Below are 19,615 nucleotides of genomic sequence, written 5' to 3'. Positions count from 1 at the left end.
TGCCAAATTCTTCCAAACCACACCAGGATGTAGAGTGGGTCATGTGGGCTCTCCGTGTGAATGGTAGTCCTGATCCATCGTTGTTGGCAGTTATAATGGTCTTAGGAAGGGAGTGCAAGTATTGCAAGTCCCATTGTCCATGGTGCATCCTTCTCCAAACCGCACCAGGATGTATAGTGCGTCATGGAGACCAGTGGGACAAGTTTGGTCTTTATCAGTAATTTGATTAGGGTTGCAGTTTGAAATAAATTATTAACATTGAAATGTTAGGTTTTGACCTAAGACAGTAGCATGGGGCATAGCCTCAATTGGATGGCTAGCACACCTGCACACAGTTCTAACCTAGGGATAGTAGTATTAGATGGGGCAATTTTGGCTTTGTCCATAGCAAAACCTAAAGTGCAAGAACTAGATTCTCTTAGTCTTGCACAAGCCACAGCTGCAGTAGCTTTCTCTGAGGCGTTGCAAAATATGTGGAGTTCAGTGTGCAAGCTCTGTAAAGGGCTCCTGGCCATGAATTGGTGTGGGATGCTCAACTGGTGTAGATCCTGAGCCTGGGTGGCCCAAGTGGTCCAAGAGTTCCTGATGGACTGAGGAAGGTCCTGATCCCAGTCTAAATTACTTTGAATGACCTCTTGGAAGTGGAGCTTGGCTGTTATCATGACAGGGGCGGCCATTCCCAATGGGTCGAAAACACCATTAACTGGTGATAACATCTATCTCTTGGTGTTCACGCAGGTGAACTATGTGGCCCTGACTGACAAGAGGTCCAGATGGGTGTCCCAAAGCAAGCCTAAGCTGGACTGGGAGCTTACATCTTGAAACATTTCCAATACATTGTCTTGTATCAGATCCTCAGTTGGGAAGTCTCTTAAAATGTCGGTGCTGTTAGAGTTGATTTTGTGCAGCCTGACGTTGACCATTTTCAACAAAGATTGGACATTCTTTACTGTACTAACTGCAGACTGAATAGAATCAAACATCACGAGCAAGTTATCCACATCAAAGTTCTGGTTGATAACTTGGGCGGCCCGAGGGTCAAAGAAATGTCCAAATCTTTCAGCAGTCTTCAGCAGGCAATAGTTGGCCACAGCAGGAGATGGTGTATTTCCAAACACATGGACCCACATCTGGAAGGCTTTCACATCCGCATGAGCCTGGGTGTCCTTAAACCACAAAAACTTTAAAAACTTTCTATGCTCCGGTGTGACCAGGAATGCATAAAACATTTTGGGCTCCTGTCAGCGATGACAGCATACTTGGATTCCCTGAATTCGAGTAGGACTCCAATGAGGCTGTTCAGAAACGCATCAGAATAAACCGGGCTAAAATGAACTAAAGTTGAGTTGGATAAGGAACTACGAAAAATCTTTTGGGTCATCAAAGTCAAGAGGGGTAGCTATAATAATTGCAAAGAAATGTAATTTTGTTATAAACAAGGAATGGAAAATGAGGAGGGAAGATACAAAATAATATATGGTGAAATAGGGGAAGATAAATATGTACTAGTAAATGTATACGCACCAAATGTAAAACAGCAAGAATTTTATGAAAAAGTGTTAGAGCAAATAGAGAATTATCACCAACAAAATGTAATATTCGGAGGAGATTGTAATTGTTATATGGACCCAAAGAAGGATAAAACTATGTTAGCATCAAAAACTAGAAATATTGAAACAACGGATTTAAGTAGAGTAATGAATAAATGGCAACTAAAGGATGTGTGGAGATTGGTAAAAGGGAATGAAAATAGATATACATATTATTCATCGGTGCATAAGGTGTATACAAGAATAGATTACATTTTTGTCTCCAAAAATATGTTAAGTAGTGTTAAATGCTAATGCTAAGATCTTCGGGAGAGGCCCTTCTCTCCATCCCGCCTGCTTCACAGGTGCGGCTCGCGGGAACGAGAGACAGGGCCTTTTCTGTGGTGGCCCCGCGGCTTTGGAATGCCCTCCCTATAGAGATAAGATCAGCCACCTCGCTGATGGCATTTCGGAAAAAACTGAAAACATGGATGTTTGAGCAAGCATTCGGCTAATCCGATGCGATGAAGTTTTTGATCAAGGACTGGCAATCATAGACAACGAAATTGGATTATGATTTTAATTAAGAGATGCATTGGTCTGTATTGGTGGCCCAATACTGTGTATTGTATATGTATGTGTTTTATATTTTTAATCGGAATTATTGTTGTTTTTAAATGTTGTAAACCGCAATGAGTCGCCGTTTTAGGCTGAGATATTAGCGGTATACAAGTGTACTAAATAAATAAATAATATTGGAACAATTAAGATTTCGGATCATGCCTTGGTATCAATTGAGATTGTGTTGAAATATGATTATGACAAAATGAAGAGGTGGAGGTTAAATACAAAAATATTGAACTATAAAGAGATAGATAGAGTGCAAGCAGAATGGCAAGAAACTTGGGGCTTTAATGAAAAGGGGGTGACAAAAGGAGTTCTATGGGACACTATGAAAGCAGTGACTAGAGGGTTATGTATAAAAGAGACAATTAATCTAACAAAAAGGCAAGAAGAAAGGAAAATGAACTTAGAAAAAGAAATAGAAGAGATTGAAAAAGCATACGTAATAAAGAGAGATACACGAATTTATGCAAGGTTGAGAGCAAAAAAAGAAGAATTGGATAAAATGGAAATAGACCAAGTACAAGAACATTAAATTTATTTAAGGAGGGAATACTTTGAGTTTAGTGATAGGAATTCAAAGATGCTAGCCAAATCCAAACAAAAAAAGAAAATGGAAGGAATGATAAATAAGATAAAAGATAAAACAGGTAAATTATGCAGAACTATGAAAGAAAAATTGAAGGTATTTGAAGAATTTTATAAAGAATTATACCAAACTAAAGCTAGCCCCATAGAAGCAATTAGGAAATATGTGGAGGAAAATTGGGAGAGTAAGTTGGAGGAGAAAGATAAAGAGCTACTGGAATAACCTATTAAGAAGACAGAAATAGAGGAAGTTATTAAGAATTTAAAAGTTGGGAAAGCTCCAGGTCTGGATGGCCTAGGGACAGAATATTATAAAAGCTTCAGAGAAGTTTTAACTCCAAAATTATTAGAATTGTATAATGGAATAATGAAGGGAGATAAAATACCAGAATCATGGAGGAGATCATTAATAATATTAATACCAAAACCTGACAAAGATTTAACAGACCCGGGGTCATATAGGCCCATATCGTTAGTTAATCAGGATGCAAAGATCTTGTCTGCGATAATAGCTAATAGAATGAATAAATGCATGTATAAGTATATAAAAAAAGATCAGTGCGGGTTTGTAAAAGGAAGACAAATGTCAAATCTGATAGGGAGAGTATTAAAAAAATATTTGGCTAAAGAGGGGAAGGAAAAAGTAGGGATATTATCATTAGATATTTTTAAAGTGTTTGATTGTGTGGAATGGGAGACATTAAGGGAAATTCTGAATAAATTCAGAATGGGAAATAGAATAAAGGGAATCTTAGAACAATTTTATTCAAGGAACTCAGCAGTGGTAACCATAAACGATGGAGTGACAAATGAAATAAAAGTGACTAGAGGAACGAGACAAGGATGCCCTTTGTCGCCGATATTATTTGCTATGGTGATAGAACTGTTTGCTAATGGTATAAGGAATGATAAGAATCTAGAAGGGCTAGGAAAAAAGGAGAAACAGAAGGTGAGTTTATTTGCTGACGACACATTGTTATTTATAGAAAACATAGTAGAGAAAATGGATAAAATAAAAGAACATTTGGAGACATTTGGGAAAACAACAGGCCTACAAGTTAATTGGAATAAGTCAGAAATGATGCTACTTAACTATACAAAGGAAGAAGAAAAAGATTTTATAGAACAGAGTAAAATGGGAATAAGAATCAAGAATAAATTAAAATACTTGGGAGTAATAATAACAAAGGATTTAAAAGAAATGGAAGAGGTAAATGTAGTAACATTAAGGAAAGAAGTTCTGAAAAAATTAATAGAGTATGAAGATATATGTCTATCCTGGTGTGGAAGAATAGCATTAGTAAAAATGAAAATACTTCCAAAGATAAACTTTAGGATGCTACCACTTCAAATCACAGAAGAACTAACTAGATGGCAACAAATGATCAATAAGTATTGTAATGGAAGTAAAAGAAATAGATTAAATAAACAGTTATGGTTTGGATCACAAAAAGAGGGCGGACTAGCACTACCTAATATTAAAAAATATTATGAAGCAAGTAGATTAAGTCTGGCTATAGAAGGAATGGTTAAAAAAGAGGGAATAGATTGGCTTAGTAATGATTCAGAAAAAGTGGAAGAAGAAATTTGGAATATATTTTTTAAACAGTTTACTAGAAAAGAAATCAGGGAAATTAGAAATCCAATGTTGAGCAATATATTAGAAGTATGGGACAAATATAGGAGGAAGTTAATAATGGCGGGGTCAATTATAACCCCAATAGTGATGGAAAAGAAGTTTCCAAAAATTTTTTTAAAAGTAATGGACAAAATGGAAAAGGGAAAAAATCTAGATAGGATAGGGGACTGGATGAAGGTGGGAATGAAGAAGGAAATGATGATGGAAGAGTTTAAAGAAATAAAATTAACATGGTTCCATTGCATACAATTAGAACAGTGGCTTAAAATTGGGGAAAAAATAATAGAAATGGAAGCCAACTTAACCAATTTGAACAAATAATACAGAAGGGAAGGGCTGTAGAAGAACATGAAAACTTGAGAGGTATAATTAGTAAAATTTATAAGATATTAATTGAAATGAAGGATGAAAAAATTAAAAAGTGTCCCCTTAAAGAGATTTGGGAAGAAGATTTAGGGATAAAAATAACTGAAAAAGAGTGGCAACTATTATGGGGACAAAGACATTTAAAAAATCTATCAATATGGGTTAAAGAAAATTATTACAAGTTAATATGGAGGTGGTATCTGACACCAGTAAGAATAGCATATATGAATAAAAATAATTCGAAAAATTGTTGGAGAGGGTGTCAAGAACCAGGAACAAATATACATATGTGGTGGTAATGTAAATATGTAAATAACTTTTGGGAGAAAGTATTTAGAGAAATAGAAGATATAACAAATATGAAAATTGATAAAAGTCCTAGTATAGCTTTATTATCATTATATAATAATAAGCAATTGAAAAAGGAGGATAAAGAAGCGATAACTAACTTATTAACAATAGCAAGACTGCTTATAGCAAGGAATTGGAAAAAAGAAATGAATATACAAATAGAGGAGTGGTACAAGGAAGCATGGAAATGAGCAATAAACGATAAGCTGACATGTATATTAAAGGTTAAAAAAGGTATATGGAAACAAAGTGACTTTGATGCTGTATGGGGAAAATTTGTTGTAAATTGTTTAAAAAACAAGGTAGGAAAGTTACCATCACAAGAAGAAATGAGATTTTGGACAGATGATATGTAAAAATTGTGGCTTGAGACAGGTGGAGGGGAGCACTGTGGTGAAAATAAAAAGGGGAAAAATGCTTAAGCAAAACAATAAAATAACATGTTAAAGAGTGTGTTGAACAAAATGTAACAGTAATAACAAATGTAGCAATTGTGATAAATCAATAAAATTATTATAAAAAAAGAAGAAGGTCTGGTCCCTTCAGGAGCACATCATTCAATGAGATGTCTTTGCATTTGGCGCTGGCATCAAACAGAATGCGCACCTTTTCCAGCTTCCGTGGGTGAGTGACCTTATGAACGGAAAGAAACCAAGACTCTTCTTTGTCTGAGCCAGGGCTGGATGGCTCAGCATATTTTGCTGAAAACATGTCATCCATGAATTGAATGATTTGCTGCTTAGTCTTGGGATCACGCTGCATCTTGCATCTCAAAGACTGCAGTCTCTTCTCTACTACCTGTATGTTGGGGGGCAGGGTAGGCCGGTCTGCTTTGAAGGGCAAAGGGGAGATACAATTCCCTTCCTCACTGAGAGTGACCTTGGAGTTCATGATGTTCAGCAGGACTATGTCAATGCCTGGCTCAAAAGGTGGAATGAGGTCCTGTAGTTCCTTCAGGTGAGGGTGCGCTTACATCATCTCTCTGGTAGCAATCTTGTCCTTAATACGTGGAATGGACGGACACTCAATAAGGTCAGGTAACTCAAAATGAATGTCTTTGCCACATGGCGAAATGATAAATCCAGATGCAACACGGCCCTGTCTTCTTTACTTGCCCACACAAGTAGAAATAAAATAGTCAATAGTCTTTGCCTGCCCCTTAAAGATTCTGAAGAAGTCAGGGGTGGCCAGTGAACCATCGCTTTGGTTGTCAAGGGCCACGTACATTTTCTTTTTCATCCAAGGCTTGCTGGGAGGATAGACTTCTGCCAAACAGATGGGGTGGCAAATCCTAGTCTTCTTTGGGCTGCCGCACAGCTGTGTACAGGCCACAGAGGGTGCCTCTGTGCCCGATGAAGGTCCAGCTGAATCTTCTGAATGCATTTCTGGGGAGTGTTGACTGGTGGCTCTGCTCTTGACCTTGGAGGGCACGAAATCCTTGTAGTGCATAGCTGAGCAATGCCTCTCGGATTGGCACACCTCGCATTTCACCTTTTCTTTCCATGACTTTGACTGGTGGGGAGTTGCACCGCAGCACCTGAAGCAGATTTTAGCCCTCTTGAGGATCTCAACTTTGTCTACATGAGGTTTTTTTGCAAACTCTCTGCAGTCGGCCAAACTGTGGGGTTTTGCATGCAGTGGGAACAAAACATCCTTAGGCGTCTTCTTGGTGTCAGCTGGAAATTGGTTGGTCTCCATGGACTTGGAGGCGATGTTTCTCTTGGTGCCCCTGTCCTTTGCAGGTTTCTTAGGCTCTTTGATGGGCCTGTCAGTCCTTGGAATCCCATAAAGAGTTGAAAATCCCGTCTGTGGGACGTTGAGTTGTATGGCGGCATTTTTAACAAAATCCACAAGATGGGTGAATGGTGGGTAGACCTGATGGTTTGCCTGCTTGAATTTGAAGACTTCTCTGCCCCACTCTTCCTGCAAGGAAAATGGCAGCTTCTGGGTAATGGCAGTTTGGGACTAGTGTTGGTCCAGGCAGGCAAAACCTGGAAGCTGTGGGTTTCCCTTGGCTGACTGGAGCTCAACCAATAAGTCTGGCAGGTCCCAAAGCTGTTTAAAGTCCTTAGGCTTGAGTACCAGGAACTTATGAAGTCTGTCCATCTGTAAGGCTTCAATTTGGGTACTGGACCCGTAGCGCTGGTCAAGCCTTGTCCATGCAGTGACCAGTGCTCTATCCGGTTGGTCAATGAGAGCTGAGAAAATCCTTCTCACCTGGTGAGCCGATACTGGTCCAAGCCAAGCGACCATAAGAGTCAGTTCCTCCTCAGAGGTGAGTCTTAGATTTTGTATGGCACGCTGAAATGTCTTCTTCCAAAGTAGGAAATCTTTTGGCCGGTCAGAGAATTTTTCCCCACCTTTGTCCCTCAAATCCTTCTTTGGGGTCCTAAAAAGAGACTCCAGCTGAGACTGAGGAGATTGAAGAAACGGAAGGGGTGTTTGGTCAGGGGTAAATGTGAAGTTCTTCTGAAACCTAGAAGATCCTTTTAGAGGAACACCTGTGACCTAAGGTATAGGCGAGAACCTAGTTTCCATGCTGGGCCTTGCTGCCTGAGTTGGTGGCTGTGGGCTCCTGGCCCTGAATTGTTCGACCTGCCTGTGTGGCATGATATCGCTGTCCACCTGCATCAGCTTGTTGTCTTGGAAACCAACGTGGGCTGGCAAAAGAGGCATGGTTGGTGGAATTGGCAAAAGGTGGACGTTTTCTTGAGACAGTTCTCCTTGCAGTGCCTTTGCCAGGATATTAGCATGGACCCTTTTTTGAGCTGCCTCCTGTTGAATGTGTGTCCACTTCAGCTTTGTCTCTAATTCTGTTTGAGCCCGCTCAAAGTCCAAGCCTGGGTCTGCAGTCGCTGCCTCAGCTTTGGCCTCGAGAATTTTTTCTTGCAGTTCCAGATGCCTGGCTTCCTTGTTGTAAAAGGCTGCCATTGATGAGGAGCTGCTTCTGGAGATGGAAGATCCAGGAACTGAGTCATGTCTGCTTCCTGCTGGCGTGGCTGTGCTTGCTATGGGCAGATGCACCACCATGACTGCTCTTTGTACTTAAGGCCTTTGGGGAATGCTTAAGGAATCCAGAGTGGGAGAAGCTTGCCCTTCCCTTTCCCTTCTTGGGGAGGGACTAAAGTCGGCTGCATGAAACAAATGTGCATAACCATATTCTCTTTGCTTTACACTGTTTAAAAACTGAACTGCCCTAAGATTTGCTTCCTGGCTGTTTATTTTGCTAAGCACCTGGGCGATGTCATCTATTAAGCCTCTCCACTTATTAATTAAAACCTTAAGGTCTGCCCTGATGTCCTGAGATTTCTTTAAATCCTCAGAACTCTGTAACTGGCTATCAAGGTCAACAATGGAAAGCCAAATGCCTTCAACCTTATCTGTAAGCCGAGTTTATTCCTGTAAAAGTACACCTAAGGCTTTCTGGGACAGGCGCCAGGAACTTTGGGACCGGAGGCTATATGCTTTGCCCTCAGACTTTGGGGAACTTGAGGTGTGAGCCATGGCAGCAAATTGCCCAAACAGTTTAGCAATGCAGGTAAAATGACAAGTAGAGCAATCAGTATATCAATGTGGTTATAATAACAGATAGAGCAAGCAATATATCAATGCAGTTACAAGCACACTCAAAACTTATCACTTTAAGGCAGAGAATAGGCACAGCAGACACAACAAATCAAATGCACATTAAACTCTTGCTGAAAGTCTGCAAAGCCAAAAGGGGATGCAAAAAACCCCTTTGCAGGAACCTGAAAAGCAAAGCAGCAAAAGCTGAGCAGAGCTGAGCAGGGCTTGCTTCCAAAGGGCAGAAAAACCCTTGCTTCTGTGGCTAGCACAAGAAGCAACTTGGTGTGGCAGCTGGCTTCTGGCTGAAGACTTTGTAAAGTAGCAAACTGTGCAGGTCTCCAAAAAGAGCGGGAAGAAGACTGTTGCAAACTTGCAGGCTCCCTCTTGCAAGGAAGGTGGAGCTTGTAGCAAAGAAGGAGGCAACCAGCCCCTCCCCTCTGGTCACATGGGCTGCCTTCCAAGATGGCCGAAACTCCAAAAACACAAACACATGGATGCAGGTAATGGAGGCTTGGAATGACCCTGTGATGGCTTCCTTATAAACTGTCCTTTAGCCTTTCAAAGTCCTTTTCTTCACACCCGGGCTGCCAAAGCAACCAGCTTCCTTAATGTTCTCTTGCGCTCTGGGCCTGTAACAGTTGTACTTTTCTATAAGACGTATACTTTAAGCCCAGCGGGAAGCCAGGTTGCCTCAAAGAGAGGTTCTCAGGGATTTTTCTGAAATGGTGGTCTTTAAAGTCTTTAATGATACAACAAAGTCTCTATAATGGAACAAACAACAAATCTTCAAAGGTTCAAACAACACTTCAAGGCTTTCTTAGTCTAGTCCTCAATGGACTGGCATCTGACTTTGATTAACTAAACTTTCTCTGTAGGAAAAACCCTTTTTAACCTCTCCCAGGCTGCTTTCTATCTATGCCTCATCAGTGTGGGTGCTACTACCTATTCCAAATGCATCTGGGTATCAAGTAGACCTACCAGCTGAGGCTTGAAGATATTTCAGCTAGAGTTCAGTGGATCTGTAATGCTGTCCTCCCTCCGAGAATTCTTTGAAACTTCAGGGCTGTTTTCCCTCTGTTGCTGTGAGGCTGTGGGGCTGTGAGCTCTCAGCCACAGCTTTTGCGACCTTTCTCCTGGAATTTCTGTTTCTGCATACCCGGACGTTACTTTTCCCCTGGATGGTTATTGAGAAAGGAAGCTTTTCTACGGGACACGCTGGTCTACATCCTATAGCTTAGCTACCTTGTGTGAGACTGCCCAAAAATGGCTCCTTTCCCTCAGAGAGCCCAGAACAAGGGGCAGAACCAAAGCTTAATTAGATAGGAGGTCTGTCCTATGACTGCAAACAGAAAGAAAATAAAGTTGGAGCTCCTGGTACAGCCGTACCAGCACAGAAAGAGTTGTTGTCATGTTTTCAAAACTGAATGTTTTTCTCAACATTTGCTATCAGAACTCTTTCCTCTAGTCTTAAGATATGATAGATCCATGTATTGTCGAAGAGTTTCATGGCTGGAATCACTGCGTTGTTGTAGGTTTTTCGGGCTGTACAGCCATGTTCTAGAAGCATTCTCTCCTGATGCTTCACCTGCATCTATGGCAGGCATCCTCAGAGGTTGTGAGGATGTTTGCCATAGATGCTGGCAAAACGTCAGGAGAGAATGCTTCTAGAACATGGTCGTACAGCCCAGAAAACCTACCTCAATCCTATGATAGATCCCTTTATTGGTTAATTCAATTGACCATCTCAACCATATTAACCAGGAAGGAGTAAACCTACCAGGCAAGGTCTTGCAGGAGAACTCCAGACCACCTAGGTTCAGATACAGCACCTCTATCAACAAGTCAGTAGCTATAGAACAACTAACAAGAGATGTGTTTTCATTGATAATGAAGGATCTCTGGATCATATGACATCTTTGAATTGATAGATTGCCCCACATTCTCTACCTCAATTTTTTCTTAAGATATGAGAACTGAAACCCTCTTAGATGTTGTTGCAGTTACAGGCAGTCCCCAAATTACAAGCAAGATAGGTTCTATAGGTTTGTTCTTAAGTTGAATTAGTAAGTAAGTCAGAGCAGGTACATTTTTTCAGTGTATTTCCACACACACAAACTTTGGATTGCATAGGGAAGGGTTAACACCTAACAACTAACAGTTAACACACAGTTAACCAGTGGCATTTCCTTTGCTGTCTCTGCTCCTGTTCAGAGGATGTCATATTACTTTCTTCCCCTGTGATGATGGAATTTTGTAAAATTTGGCTTGTTCTGGAGACAAGATTTGTGAGAAAGCTTAGGTAAAGACCTCTTTTCCCCATAATAACTCTTTCAAGAGTGAATTTCCTTCCTAGGGGTGAATTTCTCTCACTTCCTGTTGTCTACCGTTCTTAACTATGAATCGTTTGTGAGTCAGATGTTTATAACTCGGGGACTCCCTGTATAAAGTTATATAGGGCTCACTCAGAAAGGCTTGGAAAATATCAAAAGTTTCTAGTTCTTTTATTTATTGTTATTATTTGATATTCTCAGGTTTGCATGCAGATTCCTTCTTGAAATATTCCAGGTTTTCTTCGTGACTCCATCCTTGAGTTTTTTCTCTTCTCTTTCCTACTGATCATATTTCCCATCTAAACCCATTCACATGTCACATCAAAATCCCATGAAATTCATGGTCAATTAAACTGAGGGGCACCTTAATAAATACACTGTGAGCCTTGAACCCTCTCCAACACTGACCACTGAAATTTTCATTTTGGTCATTAAATGTTATTCTAGGGGCCCATCCAGACAGAACCTTTATCCCAGGAACTTCTGCAGCAAACAGGAAGGTGGCCAGATGCTGTTCCCTGTAAACGCAGATGTAAGCGTTACAAAAGGCAAAAAATGCAAGATTTCCAGGAGCGGGAATATTGCGGTTTTGTGCTGAATATGCGGATCTTCACATGGCTGGGTGTCCCTGCAATTGGAAATCATGTGATTTTTTTTATTTGGGTTTGTTCCCAGGTTTTAGACATTTATTCTGATTGGTCAGTTTCTAAAAAGAAGGTGACACTTGAGTAGACGGCAAAAACTTTGTTTGTGTGCTAGCAACTTTATGAAACGTGTGGAGAGCACACTTTTTCTGGCCAGGACAAAGTTGTAGGCCCCTTGTCAATGCTGTACATCTTTTTACAAGAAGAGCAATCAGGAACAGCCATGTATAACACAGGAACAGCACTCTGTTGTTTGATGCCACAAGTACACAACCAAATCTGTCTGGACAGAGAACCTAGCAGCAAGATTCTAAAAAGTGTCAATAATGACAAATTTCTGTTCCTGGCTTGAAAGTGTGTGTTCCTGTTTGACTGTACAGTGTTGACTTGGTCAGAAGTGGTCCTACCCCTTAAACTTTGTTTGTATGGCAGATACTTCATGAAATGTCTGGAGGCCACGGTTTCTCCGGCCAGGACAAAGAATGGAACTTTAGCACTGATTTGCATATCCAAATCTCTGCATATCCACATCTTGAGGGTCTTTTTAAAAAAAACACCCTGAAGTTTCTGGCAGAAGTCCTGCAGTGGCCATCTTGGGAGCCTCTAAATCTCGCAAGAAATCATCAAGTCTGGACAACAAAGGCAGAAATCCCAGGACCAACATGTCTGTATGTGGCCTCTTCTGAAGTCCCAGGATTTTTTTGTCCCTGTTTAAAACCTGTGATTTAGTGCTGTCTGGAAGTGCCCTAGAAGTCCTGTCTTCCAACAGGTAGGAATGAGAGGAAGGTCTTTCCCAGCTGCACCTGCTTCTTGTCCTCCTATTTTGCAGGAAATGTCAAGGACTGGAGCTGGGCCCTTCTGCACACAAAACCACATGCCCTTCCCACCAAGTTTAGAGCCTTTACATATGCCTACAACTCCCTGCTTTGTGTCTTTAAAGGCTTGCAAACAGCCACTGTTCCTGCTCTCCAGCCAACAATGTTTATTCTGCTGCATGTGCTTCATATTTTTTGCTTAATACTAATTCGGAGAAAATCCCTCTGATGAGGAACCACCCATCAACACATATGGAACTGGTCTTGGAAGCAAGAAGAGCTGCGGGAGTTCAAAAGCCACCGCGAGAAGGGGTTTCGGGAGAAAAAAGGAAAGGGAAAGATGCAGACAAGTGGTAAATGTGGGAGAGAAAAAAGCAGCGAAGAAACCAAAAACCACCAAATATGAAATGGGCGACTACTTCAATTAACAATCTCCAGTGTTCTTCCTGCCACCTCTGTTGCAAGGGACACGGTGCTGATTTGCAAAAAGAAGGAAGCCTTCCAGAACAGCTGAGCTCTGCCTCGCTCCATCACTTGTTCTGAGTTGCAAATGAGTCAACAAGGCCTCCTGTGAACCAAAAAACCTTTCTCAACCATCAACTTGTGTGTGTTTGAATGGAGGAGAGCAAGATGAAGAACCCACAAAGATACTGCAGGCCCTGGTGACATCACACATCTGGTGACTCTCTTCTTCCACTCAGCGGATCATGATCTGGAGTCATTTGAGTCTCAGAAAGTAGGGTTGAGTTTAGCACTCTTTCAGGCAACCACAGAAATACAAGCAAACTGCAATCTCCAATTTAAAAGAGTACCTAAACCTTGACAGGGAGGTTTACCTCCTCCTTGTGTTTTTCCACACCATCTGTGTATTTTTGGGTCTGCGTAGGGTGAGTTCCATTCATTCATTCATTTGTTCATTCATCCATTCATGTAGTTCTTCATGCTTCCAAGACATGCTTGTTTTGGCGGTGGCTGGTAGGATGGGAGCATCTATCTTTTTCAAAACCTGGTTTGCTTCCTCCTCCCCTTTCATCTTCATGACGATCCAGCATGCATATGCTTCGATTGAGAAACTCATGTGGCTGAACATTCCTGTGGTGCTGTGGAATCAGATCCTTGGTTATAAATGTGCACAAAACCTCATTGGGGATTTTTATTCGTTGACTCCCCCACACACGCACACACTCCTTTTTCACTTTTTCTTTTTCACCTTTTGGTTCAGTCTTCTTTTTTATGTTTTTTGTTTTGTTTTGTTTCCTAAGGAAGAGTAGGGCGAACCAAGCAAACCACAAAGACGGGCTGGAAGACAATCTGGGTCTTAGATTTGGGTCATGGCTTCCAACAGCATATTTGATTCTTTTATAACCTATCCTTCAACCTTCTTGCGTGGTGAGTACAGATCTCTCCTCCTCTCCTTTGAGGCAGGAAGTGCTGTTGTTTGTCACTCAAGGGAGCTTAAACTTACATCCTCTTTTAATAATCCTGTTGGCACATCTTCAGTTGTATGCTAACTCATTGCAAACTGGGTGGTAGAGGAAGGAATTTTCCCCCCTCTTCTGTGCGGATGATGCTTATGGGAAATCAATGGCAAATGTTCTCCCTGTGGTGTGGATCATGCTTTTCCAAATTGTGGTTGGGTTGCTTGAGTGTGAAGGGAGCATTTTCTGATCAAAGGCACCGTTTGCACATACCCGTCAAACTGCTCACAATATGATAAGATCAGGTGAAATTTATAAATGTGATAGGATAACAGTTTCCTCTTGGGTTGGATGCACATTTTTCCATCTGTTGCTTTTCTGTTTTCTGGCACAATAGTGGTTGAATAAATTGGCCAGCAGAGCTGATAGATTTGATGCAGTATTTGGCTTAGCATTCAGCAGGGATAGACTTATCTGTTGGAAAAGAACTTCAAACATTACTTCAGAACTCCTTTTCCAGCCATTAGAGATGTATTTGTCTGACACATCCCTCTCTGGGTTGCACAGAACAAGCTGGGATCGTGCCTTCTTGTTCAAGCAATATTCTGCAATATTATGAATGGAAAGCAGCATTCTCTGAATCTAGTCATTGTAAAAGTCTCTATGGACAAGTTAGCCTTAATTACCGTATCTACTCAAGTATAAGCCAACCCAAATATAAGCCGAGGTACCTAATTTTGCCACAAAAAACTGGGAAAATGTATTAACTCGAGTATAAGCTGAGGGTGGGAAATGCAGCTGCTACTGGTCAATTTCAAAATACAAATAGATACCAATAAAATTACATTAATTGAAGCATCAGTAGATCGAACGTTTTTGAACATTTACATATAACTGTAATTTAAGATAAAACTGTCCAACTCTGATTAAACCATTATTCTAACCTCTTCAGTGTAAATGTGCTTATGTATCCTTTCAATAATAATAGAGCAAAATAATAAATATAATGATAACAATAAAATAAAATAAAATAATTAATGCAATAATAAATAGAGTAAAATAATAAATGTAATAATAATAATAATAATAATAATAATAATAATAAGTTTAAAATCCTCTGGGGAGGCCCTGCCCTCGGCTCCGCCTCTGTCACAAGTGAGGTTGGCGGGGATGAGGAGCAGGGCCTTCTCAGTGGTGGCCCCTCACCTATGGAATTCACTCCCCGGAGAAATTAGATCAGCGACATCTCTCCTTTCCTTCAAAAGGAAATTAAAAACATGGATATGGGACCAGGTGTTTGGGCAATCTGGCAGATAAATAAAGGACTGCGACGACGGATAGGAATAGACAATGTGGAACGAAGTATGGACTCTGAGTTGGTGAACGCTGTGCTTGAGATTGGCCATTGACTGTGATATATATTGTTATTTTAATCGTTTAACCGTTTAACTGCTGTTTTTATACGTTTATTGTATTATTGTGTAGGCATCGAATTGTGCCATTTTGTAAGCCGCCCTGAGTCCCCCCCTCGGGGGTTGAGATGGGCAGGGTAGAAGTATATGAAATAAATAAATAAATAAATAAAATTACATTACATAACAATAGAGTAAAATAATGTAAATGTAGTAATAGTAGGGGCCCCCGGTGGCGCAGTGGGTTAAAGCATTGACCTGCTGAGCTTGTTGATCGAAAGGTCGCAGGTTCGATTCCGGGGAGCAGCATGAGCTTCCGCTGTCAGCCCTAGCTGCTGCCAACCTAGCAGTTCAAAAACATGCAAATGTGAGTAGATCAATAGGTACTGCTCCGGCGGGAAGGTAAGGGCGCTCCATGCAGTCATGCCAGCCACATGACCTTGGAGGTGTCTACGGACAACTCTGGCTCTTCGGCTTAGAAATGGAGATGAGCACCATACCCCAGAGTCAGACATGACTGGACTTAATGTCAGGGGACTACCTTTACCTTTACCTAGTAATAGAGTATAATAATAGGGTATAATAATAAATGTAATAATAAATGGAGTCAAATAATAAATGTAATAAAAATAATACTGATAACAGAGTAAATAATCTTGAATTGAGTCTAAGTTGAGGGAAGCTTTTTCAGCCTCAAAGAGGGGCTGAAAAACAAGGCTTATACTCGAGTACGTTCAGCAGTTTATATTCATTCTATCATCATCATAATCATCACCATCACACACACACACACCTTTCCCACTTCAAAACTGGAACTCAGACTAAAACTAAAATATGAGGATTGATACCAGGGTAGCATTTTTTTGCTCCACCAAGAAGTGCCTACAGAAGAATAAGTGGGGAAAGTGGCGGGTTTTCAGAGTAAGATCCTTACTGACAACAGGGTCATGAATTGAGTCTTTTATTTGTCTGTATCTTGCCTAGTGCATGCATTTTGTATTCTACTACCACTTTCTATAGGGGCATTACAGGCAAATAAAATGTCATCTGTAATATGTGGGATTTTTCTTCCAAATTTGTGGGAGAAGAACAGGAACGTCTTGTCTCAGGGACAGATCAGGACTTCTCTTCTCAAAACAAAAAATCCAAGTCATGGAGTGTTTTATTTGTTTCTGCTTTTATGAATCCTTTACCGACTGAGTTAAGAACAGTGCTAGGATGGGACTATGGATCATATCTTATGGGGGAAATGGGGGGAATACCTAAAAAAACTTTCAGAAAAACATCTATTTTTGCTTCATTGACTATTCTAAAGCCTTTGACTGTGTGGATAATAATAAATTGTGGCAAGTTCTTGGTGGGATGGGCATACCAAGCCACCCTGTCTCTCTCCTGAGGAATCTGTACAAGGACCAAGTAGCAACAGTAAGAACTGACCACGGAACAACAGACTGGTTCAAGATTGGAAAAGGCGTATGGCAAGGCTGCATACTCTCAACCAACCTTTTTAACTTGTATGCAGAACACATCATGCGATGTGCAGGGCTTGAGGAATGCAAAGCTGGGGTAAAAATTGCTGGAAGAAACATTAACAACCTCAGATTTGCAGATGACACCACTCTGATGGCCGAAGGCGAGGAGGAGCTGAGGAGCCTTCTAATCAAGGTGAAAGAAGAAAGCACAACAGCTGGGTTGCAGCTAAACAAAAAAAAAAACCAAGATTATGGCAACAAGAATAATTGACAACTGGGAAATAGAGGGAGAAAACGTGGAGGCCATGACAGACTTTGTATTTCTAGGCGCAAAGATTACTGCAGATGCAGACTGTGGCCAGGAAATCAGAAGACGCTTGCTTCTTGGGAGGAGAGCAATATCCAGTCTCGATAAAATAGTAAAGAGTAGAGACACCAGACTGGCAACAAAGATCCGCCTAGTCCAAGCCATGGTATTCCCTGTAGTAACCTATGGATGTGAGAGCTGGAACTTAGGGAAGGCTGAGCGAAGGAAAATCGATGCTTTTGAGCTGTGGTGCTGGAGGAAAGTTCTGAGAGCGCCTTTGACTGCGAGAAGATCCAACCAGTCCATCCTCCAGGAAATAAAGCCTGCCTGCTCACTAGAGGGAAGGATACTAGAGACAAAGTTGAAGTACTTTGGCCACATCATGAGGAGACAGCAAAGCCTGGAGAAGACAATCATGCTGGGGAAAGTGGAAGGCAAAAGGAAGAGGGGCCGACCAAGGGCAAGATGGATGGATGGCATCCTTGAAGTGACTGGACTGACCTTGAAGGAGCTGGGGGTGGTGACGACCGACAGGGAGCTCTGGCGTGGGCTGGTCCATGAGGTCATGAAGAGTCGAAGACGACTGAACGAATGAACAACAACACCTAAAAAAAATAGAAAAGGTGGCCTTTTGACATCAACAATGGTATGTTGGTGAAAATGACAAGATCAACTACCAATAAATAAAATAGGCAAGCTCCCAATAGAAACCATAGAGAACAGAAAACCCCAGTTGTACCAGCACATGTTAAAGAAGTTGGAACAACATAGTATAACAAAGATTGAGGACTTATTGAAACCCAACAGAACAGTAATACAATTTGAGGAGATAAAAAATAAGTGATGGTGCAGAAATCAGCTACGAGGAGGGTTGTCTAAAAAGCTAACAGAATGGAAGAGTAAGAAAAGCCCAGAAACAAATCTTGACAAAATGATTAAATGAGAAGTAGAGAAGGAGAAAGGAATGATGGGATTCATATACAGAACAATCACAGAATAACAACGACAACGACAACAACGACAACAACCTTATTTTTATATCCCGTCTCCATCTCCCCAAAGGGATTCGGGGTGGCTTACATGTTTAACTTTGTTAAAACACAACACATTAAAATGCATAACAACAGTATAAAACAGCATGAAAACAACATTATAGCAATATCTAAAACAAGCATCAAAACCAACAACAGTATAATTCATGTCTCGTTATGGGTAGGCGGACTTGTGCAACACAAAATATACCCCGATAGAAGTCTGGGAGAAGGAACTAAGTTGAAACTAGAGAGAAATAGACAATTGGATAAAATCAATTAATAAAGTAAAACATTTAAAGATCAAGGAAATGCAACAGAAAAAGACTTACAAAATGGCAGAGAACTCCCATGCAATTAGCTTATATTACAAGAACCTGCCCAAAACAATGTTGGCATAACTGTGGAAAAACAGGAACACATACTCATATGTGGGAATGTGAAAAAATACAAAAGTTCCATAAAATAATTAAGAAGCAAATGGAGGTGCTATTATTAATAAAAACAGTATGGAAAAAAACAATTTTTCATTCAGACAATGGAAGGCAATGGGGGACTTAAAGGAAATAATAAAACACATGATGGATGTAACTAAAGCCTCAGTTGCCCTAGGTTGGAAGGACCATAAGAAATGGGGTATAAAAACTTGGTATAAATATCTATAAATATCTATAAACAGTTATAGTAAGGATAGCAAAAGTAGTAAACTGTTCCTGGGGGGGGGGGATGAGCAAAATGGGATAAAGGATGATGAAGAAAGCAACATGAATACTTTTAAGAACCTTAGCTAGATGGTTATGTATAAGATTAATGATAATATTGGCAGTGTATGCCTCCAAGGTGAAGAAGCAGAAGTAGATCAGTTCTATGAGGATCTGCAGGACCTACTGGATAATACACCAAAAAGAGACATTATTTTCATTACAGGAGACTGGAATGCCAAGGTGGGAAGTCAAATGACAACTGGGATCACAAGCCAAGCATGGTCTGGGAGAACAAAATGAAGCGGGATGCAGGCTGATAGAATTTTGCCAGGAAAACTCGCTGTGTATAACAAACACTCTCTTCCAACAACCTAAAAGAAGGCTTTATACATGGACTTCACCAGATTGTCAGCACCGAAATCAGATTGACTACATCCTTTGCAGCCAAAGGTGGCAGACATCCATCCAGTCGGTGAAAACAAGACCTGGGGCTGACTGTAGCTCAGATCACGAATTTCTTATTGCACAATTTAGAATAAAACTAAAGAGATCAGGGAAAATACACAGACCAGTTAGATATGATCTCACTAACATTCCTAGCGAATATACAGTGGAAGTGAAGAACAGATTTGAAGGACTAGATTTAGTAAACAGAGTCCCAGAAGAACTATGGACAGAAGTCCGAGACATTCTTCAAGAGGCGGCAACAAAGTACGTCCCAAAGAAAAAGAAAATCAAGAAGGCAAAATGGTTGTCTGCTGAGACACTGGAAGTAGCCCAAGAAAAGAGGAAAGCAAAAGGAAACAGTGATAAGGGGA

This window comes from Anolis sagrei, chromosome Y (genome assembly GCF_037176765.1).
Source record: "Anolis sagrei isolate rAnoSag1 chromosome Y, rAnoSag1.mat, whole genome shotgun sequence".
Taxonomy (NCBI): Eukaryota; Metazoa; Chordata; class Lepidosauria; order Squamata; family Dactyloidae; genus Anolis; species Anolis sagrei.
This window is presented reverse-complemented; position numbering follows the sequence as displayed.